Raw genomic sequence first — 8,194 nt, 5'->3', positions numbered from 1 at the left:
GATCTCCTGACCTCGTGATCCGCCCACCTTCGCCTCCCAAAGTGCTGGGATTACAGGCGTGAGCCACCGTGCCCGGCCATCATCCAGGTATTAACCCTAGTACCCATTAGTTATTTTTCCCGATCCTCTCCCTCCTCTCACCTTCCACCCTCTGAAAGGCTGGAGTGTGTGTTGTTCCCCCCTGTGTGTCCATGCGTTCTCATCATTTAGCTACCAGTTGTAAGTGAGAACACGTGGTGTTTGGTTTTCTGTTCCCGTGTTAGTTTGCTAAGGATAATGGCCTCCAGCTCCATCCATGTCCCTGCAAAGGACATAATCTCATTCTTTTTTATGGCTGCATAGAATTCTATGGTGTATAATGTACCACATTTTCTTTATCCAGTCTATCAGTGATGGGAATTTAGGTTGATTCCATGTCTTTTCTATTGTGAATAGTGCTACAATGAACATAGGTATGCATGTGTCTTTATAATAGAATGATTTCTATTCCTTCGGGTTTATACCCAGTAATAGGATTGCTGGGCCATATGGTATTTCTGTCTTTAGGTCTCTGAGGAATTGCCACACTGTCTTCCACAATGGCTGAATGAATTTAAACTCCCACCAACAGTGTGCAGGCATTTCTTTTTCCTCCACAACCTCACCACCATCCATTATTTTTTTACTTTCAGTAACCATCATTCTGACTGATGTTAGATAGTATCTCATTGTGGTTTTGATTTGCATTTCTCTATTGATCAGTGATGTGGAGCTTTCTTTCATATGCTTACTGGACACATGTATGTCTTCTTTAGAAAAGTGTTTGTTCTGTCCTTTGCTTACTTTTTAATGGAGTTATTTGTTTTTTTCTTGTAAATTTGTTTAAGTTCTTTATAGATGTTGGATATTAGACATTTGTCAGATGCATGGATTGCAAAGCTTTTCCCCCATTCTGTATGTTGTCTGTTTATTAAACAGTTTTATGTCCATAGAGTATATGAAGGAACTGAGCAATGAGCTTTAGATACATGACTTATCAGCTTTGTAAGATGCTGAATACAAAGAAATGATTTTTAGTATGTAAATAGAAGAAATGAATGATTAAAAAAAAAAACAGCTATTTAAATTCCACAATTGCTATTTAAAAGGCACTAGCTTGGTGGTACAGGGTACAAAATTGTGTAAGTCATGGATCTGACTTGATTGTCTCCTAGGGGAGATGCCATCCACACCATGAATTACAACACACAGCAGATATGCCACAGAAGAGTGACAAAAATTTGACTCCTCATTCCAAAGTCAAAAGATGACAAGACCTCATTTGGGGGCAGGAATCAAGAAAAAATTCTGGGATGAGCTTTCATTTGCGATGTTCAGGCCATGATATAGACATTTTTGCATAAGGAATAAATCATAGGTAGCATGAAGTGGGGAATTAGGGAATGCCCAGGGAATGCTGAAGAGGACCTTTTGGTTTGCCCAGAGAATTGTGCTCCTAAAAGGCAGAGATCAAGACAAAAAAGTAAGCTATAATCACTTTTGAAGGACTTTGGATTCCATGGGATTTTAATTTGGACAAAATAGTGTGGGGAGTTGTTGAAAGTTTTTGAGAAAAGCCTATCAGAGTAAGAAAAAATATTCCAGAAAAAATAACCATTCTCTAGCACATTTGAGAGAGCTCAGAGGTGGGGAAAATCAGAAGCTGTTATCACAGTAAGTCTAGTTGAAAGATAATGAGAGTCTACATTGGGCTGGTAGCAGTGGAAAATGAAGAAAAACACAAACGTTTTATACAAGGAGAATCTATAGGAGTCAACCACTCGTTGTGGAATAAAAAAGATTTGAGAAGTGGATTTCAACCTTGGGTGGATAAAAAATGGTGGCACCAACAATAGTAACATGAAAAATGAGAAAGTGGGACTCTTTTGGTGGGTTTGGTTAGGTATCATTGGAATTTGGGTGCTCCAATCACATCTAAAAACTTATAAAAACTTAGAAAGAGTAGTTGAGGGGAGATATACTGAGGGGTTTGAGAATCTGTTGAAGCAAAAGAGAATGTGAGTCCCCTCCAGAAAGAATTTTGGATTCTATTTAAGAAATATTTAATGAGTTCCTAATAGTGCCAGGGACTGTGCCGGGCATGGTAAGGAAAACAAATACACAAAACAGATCCCTTAAAAAGTTCAGAATCTAGTAAGTTTCTCATTCTGGTTCTATCACTTATTTGCTGTATAACCTAGGGAAATTAACATTTCGGGATTGTTCAGCTTGCTTCTATTCTGGGAATATTGCCGTGTACATGCTTAACCAGTTAGGTGGTGGCGTTAGATTTGCCAGGTGTAAAATTTTTTAGCATCATAGGGGAGCTCATGGGAAATGTTATTATGAACAGTCATAAGGGCTAGTGGAGGCAAGGAATTAGGTGATAGCCAAAATACCAGTCAGAGTGAAGGAGCACAACACATGGGAAACATTTAGAGAAGTCTCTGAGGTTAGAACCGAAGCCAAAGCCTTCCACTAGTGCGTCACTTTCCGACAGTGCAAGCCAGCAGTGGCCTTGAAGCACTCCCATGCTGAGCTTAAGCACTGGATCCAGAAGCCAGAGGAATAACATAGACATTTCTAAAAAGGAACCCTGTATAGTAGAGGACAGTAGAGAAGTGTGAAAATGGCAGACATCTTCACACTGTGCTGGTGTTTAGTTATTCAATTGATACTTATTGAGTACTTACTGTGTGCTCAGGGCTACTTTCTGAGTGTACAATAGTGAGCAAAGCAGACAGGTTCCTGCCTCAGTTCATTTGCATTGTGATAAAGGAACACCTGAGGCTAATTTATTCAAGAAGCACAGCGCCAGCATCTGCTTCCTGTGAAGACTTCAGACTGCTTCTACTCATGGTGGAAGGCAAAGGGGAACCCATGTATCGTATGATGAGAGAGGGAGCAAGAGGGAGGAGAGAAGGTGTCAGGCTCTTTTTTAACAATCAAATCTCCTGGTAACTAATAGACTGAGAAGACACTCATTACCATGAGGACAGCACAAAGCTTTTCATGAAAGATCAGCCTCCATGACTCAAACACCTCCCACTAGGGCTCACCTTCAACACTGGAGCTCAAAATTTCAACATGAGATTTGGAGGCAACAAACATTCAAACTATATTGGTCCCTAATATCACGAAGTTTGTAGGCTAGTGAGGAAGACAGCTATTAATCAAATTTTTACTTGACTGTAATAGGTGCTATAAAAAAGAAGGATACGGTTCAAGGAGAACCTCTAAAAGGAGGGCTTTCATTTAGATTGAAGTATCCAAAGAGCTGTTCCAAGTGAATTATGTTTGAGCAAACAGGGGATGGAGTTGGCCTTCAACAAAGTCCTTTATTGAAGTGAGAGATGAGGAGTGGACTGCCAGACAGATCTTTCCCTATTCCTGGTCACTAGAGCATCCAATTATAGAATCCTGAAGGAATAAAATATCAAAAGGTCCAAAAACACCAAAGGTGAACCCAGTGACCCAAATACAGAGAGAACAGGAAATTATTCAAAGTCTAGTCATGCTTATTACAGAGGCTCTAGCGCATAGTGGTAAAAACCCGAGTCTGGTATCAAACCAAAACTGAAGTCTGGCATTAAAAGCTGTGTGATGTAGACAAATTAGTAACTCTCTGTAAGCCTCAGTTTCCCCCTCTGTAAGGTAGAAATAATAAGAGTCACATACCCCTGTGACTGTTAAGAGAATTAAATAATTCATAAAACTTGTAGTACAATTTCTTACACTACCCTTCTATAAATGTTAGGTGTTATCATCATCTTGGATAAGGATTTTTTACTGAGATATACAGTGATCCAAATATCATAAAATTCACCCATTTAAAATGTGCAGTTTGGTGCATTCAGTACATTCACAAAGTTGTACAACCATCACTATCTAATTCCAGAACATTTTTATCAGCTCAAAAATAAGCCTCATACCCATTAGTCACTCCCTTTCCCCTTCCCCTCCAGCCCCTGGCAATCGCTAACCTACTTTCTGTCTCTATGGATTTGTCTATTTCAGACATGTCATATAAGTGGAATCATATAATATATGGCCTTTTGTGTCTACGGAGCATAATGCTTTCAAGGTTCATTCCTGTCGTATCAAGTATTCATACTTCTTTCCTTTTTATGGCTGAATGATATTCCATTGTATAGATATAATGTATACATTATTAGTATAGAAGTTTTTGTGTGAACATATGTTTCCAATTCTCTTGGGTATACATCCAGAAGTGGGACTGCAGGATCGAATGGTAACTCTGTTTAACTTTAGGGGGAAATGCCATACTGTTTCCCAAAGCTGTTGCATCATTTTACATTCCCACAAGCAAAGCATGAGTATCCCAATTTTTCAACATCCTTACCAACACTTGTCATTGTCTGTCTTTTTTATTCACCATCCTGGTGAGTGTGTGAAGTGGTATCTTGTTGTGGGTTTGATTTGCATTTCCCTAGTGACTAATGATATTTATTGAGCATCTTTTTCATGTGCTTATTGGCCACTTATGTATCTTCTTAGAAGAAATGTCTATTCACATCTTTGCCCGTTGTTTAATTGGGTTATTTGTTCTTTTATTGTTGAGTTGGATACGGCTGTTATTTTAAAACTTTTGGATACACTAAGGAAACTGCATTTCCAGCGAGAGACACACCACGCAGGACTGAAAATGGTTAGTCTAAGGGGATTCATGACAGATTTGGGAAACCATGATGAACAGAATTTCCAGCCAGAGAATTTCCACTCAGACCCATCATCAACAGGAATGATTCCAACATGAAGGTGAACCACCACAGGATCCAGTTAGTCCCAGTTTCACTCTGTCATCCAAGCTGGAGTGCAGTGGCATGGTCTCCACTCACTGCAGCCTCAACCTCCCAGCTTCAAGTGATCTTCCCACCTCAGCCTCCCGAGTAGCTGGGACTACAGCAACATGGAGAAGGCATCAAAAACGTACTTCGTTCATCCACCAACAGTATGAAGAGCTAGAAGCTCTGTTTAGCCAGACTGTGTTCCCAGATGGAAACCTTCAGGAGAAACTAGCTTTGAAACTCAACCTACTGGAGTCAACAGTAAAGGCTTGGTTCAGGAACTGGCAATTCAGATTGAAGCAGCAGCAATCAGCAAAGCAAGCAAACCAGATCCTTCCATTCAAGAAGAATGTGCCCACCTTCCCCTGAACACCCCCCAGTCTTTATGCTTTTTCTCCTGTGGTTTCAGATTTCTACAGCTCCCTTCCACCTCAGCCCTTAGACCCTTCCAACTGGGCCTGGAACTCTACCTTCACTGAAAGTCCCACAAGTGACTTTCAAATGCAAGATACTCAATGGGAGAGGCTGGTGGCCCCAGTTCCTGCTTTGTACTCCGATGCCTATGACATATCCCAAGTCATAGAACTGTACAATCTTTCTGATGAGAATGAGATATCCAGCTCTTCTTTCCACTGTCTGTATCAGTATCTCTCACCCACAAGGTACTAGGTAGGAGGACAGGATTTCTCTCTCAGCACTTTGCTGGTCCAGCTGTAGGCCTATCTCCCACACAAACCTGGCCCAGTATGACAAACCAAAGCTTTGAAGCCTACAGTCTAACAGACAGCCTGGAATTCCAGAAAACCTCCAATACGGTAGACTTTGAATTTCTCTGACCAGAGTACTAATAAATATGGACCATTTTAAAAAGAGGTCGTCTTGCCTCTTGTACATAACTATTGTTTCCTTTGTCTCGTTTTAACCCAAACATCTGGGTCTGTGTCTCTGATTTCCATGGAAATGTTGTGAAAAGAGATTTCCAAGTAGAGCTGGGCACTACGCAATCAGCCCCACAATTCTCCCTGAGAAGGCTTCCTAGTCCCTTACATGGCCAATGAGACTCCAAAATTCCCCTCCCAAAACTATCCTGGAGTTTCTAAAAGTAGGACAGTGGTTTTGGGGGTTATCCACTTTATTTTTTTAAAACTAGGACTCACTCTGTCACCCAGGCTGGAATGCAGTGGCACAATCATGGCTCACCAAAGCCTTGACCTCCTGGGCTCAGGTGATCCTCCCACCTCAGCCTCCTGAGTAGCTAGGACTACAAGTGCCCGCCACCACACTCGGCTAATTTTTTGTTTGTTTTTTGTTTTTTGAGACAGAGTCTCGCACTGTCACCCAGGCTGGAGTGCAGTGGCAGAATCTTGGCTCACTGCAACCTCCACCTCCCGAGGTTCAGGCGGTTCTCCTGCCTCAGCCCCCTTAGTGGCTGGGATTACAGGTGCATGCCACCATGCCCGGATAATTTTTGTGTTTTTGGTGGAGACAGGGTTTCACCATGTTGCCCAGGCTGGTCTCGAACTCCTGACCTCCAATGATTCGCCCACTTTGACCTCCCATGGTGTGGGATTGCAGGCATGAGCCACCGAGCCCAGCCAATTTCTGTATTTTTCGTGGAGGCAAAGTTTTGCATGTTGCCCAGGCTGGTCTCGAACTCCCGGACTTAACGTCATCCACCTGCCTCAGCCTCCCAAAGTGCTAGGAATACAGGAGTGAGCCATCGCACCCAGCTGGGTTATCCAGTTCAAAAGAATTTTTTTTTCAAGGTAACCAGAGAAGCCATCATCCACTTTTCTCTCTGTATCATTCTGATTTTAGTATATGTGTTGCGGAAGTGAGTATACACTATCATCCACTTTTAATGAGAGAAAGTTATAAACTTACCTTTTGTTTCCAATTTTTAGGGTTTTTTTTGTTTGTTTGTTTTTTGTTTTTTGTTTTGTTTTGTTTTTGTTTTATTTTTTGGAGACAGCACTCTGCTTCCAGGCTGGAGTGCAGTGGCACCATCTTGGCTCACTGCAGCCTCTGCCTCCTCGGCTCAAACAATCCTCCCACTTCAGCCTTCTGAGTGTCTGGGACTACAAATGCGTGCCACCATGCCTGGCTAATTTTTGTATTTTTAGTGGAGAAGTGGTTTCGCCATGTTGCCCAGGCTGAATTTGGGGTTTTTTTAAAGGGGACTTTCAGTCCAAATTTGAGGGGAAATTACTATCACCACTAGTTTTAATATAGTATAATGAAAAAATTTATATATAGTACAATGGTCCAGACATAATAAGAGGTGTAAAAACTAGCACAGGAAGAAATAAAAACAGATTTTTGAAGGTGAGATGATAAACTCGCAAAATTAACAAAATAAATAGTCAAACTTTTAGAATGACATTTTAGCACATTTTCCAGCCACGTGATCATTCTACGAAATTAATATCATTTCTGAACACCAGTAATAAAGAAACATAAGGTAAGTACCTCTCAATAAAAAATGTAAAAGTACCTAGGAATTCACAAAGAAAATTAATACCTCTGTGGAGAAAACTTCAAAAACTTAAAAAAAGACATAGAAAATGTTTTGAATAGGCCGGGCACAGTGGCTTATGCCTGTGGTCCTGGCACTTTGGGAGGTCAAGGCGGGTGGATCATGGGGTCAGGAGATCAAGACCATCCTGGCCAGCATGGTGAAGCCTCGTCTCTACTAAAAGTACCAAATAAATTGGCTGGGCGTGGTGACGCATGCCTGTGGTCCCAGCTGCTTGGGAGGCTAAGGCAGGAGAATCGCAAGGATTGAAATCACGCAGTGTGTTCTCCAAACACGATGGAATGAAATTAAAAATCAATAGTGGAAGAAAATTTGGGAAATTCACAAATATGTGGATATTAAACAATACATTCCTAAATAACCAATGGTTAAATGGGAAATCACAGTCTGAGCAACATGGCAAAACTCTGTCTCTGCAGAAAATGGAAAATTGGCTGGACATGGCAGCCAGAGCCCATGCTCCCAGCTACTCAGGAGGCTGAGGTGAGAGGATCCATACCCCAAGCCACAGAGGTCGAGGCTGCAGTGAGCAGTGACTGTGCCACTGCACTCCAGGTTGAGCAACACAGTGATACCATCTCAATAAATAAATAAATAGAAGAAATCGTAAGTAAAATTGGAAAACACTTTTAACTGAAAAAAAAAAAAAAACAAAAACAGAAGCACAACAAACCAAAACATGGGATGAAGCTAAATGAATGCTAAGAATGAAATTTATAGCTTCAAATACTTACATATATATTTTTTAAAGGTCTCAGATCAGTAAGTTTTATACAGGAAGGAAGCTGGCATAGTTTTACTAATATTTGTCAAATTAAACTTTAAGGCAAAA

At 41.0% G+C, this 8,194-nt stretch overlaps 1 pseudogene; it reads left to right on the top strand.

Moving 5' to 3' along the window:
• Window positions 1–1,401: 1,401 nt before the first annotated feature.
• On the top strand, window positions 1,402–5,662 carry LOC105545040 (annotated as a pseudogene).
• Window positions 5,663–8,194: the final 2,532 nt, after the last annotated feature.

This window comes from Mandrillus leucophaeus, unplaced genomic scaffold, assembly GCF_000951045.1.
Source record: "Mandrillus leucophaeus isolate KB7577 unplaced genomic scaffold, Mleu.le_1.0 Scaffold316, whole genome shotgun sequence".
Classification (NCBI taxonomy): domain Eukaryota; kingdom Metazoa; phylum Chordata; class Mammalia; order Primates; family Cercopithecidae; genus Mandrillus; species Mandrillus leucophaeus.
The sequence above is the reverse complement of the archived record's forward strand: the minus strand, read 5'-3'. Positions and strand labels throughout refer to the sequence as shown.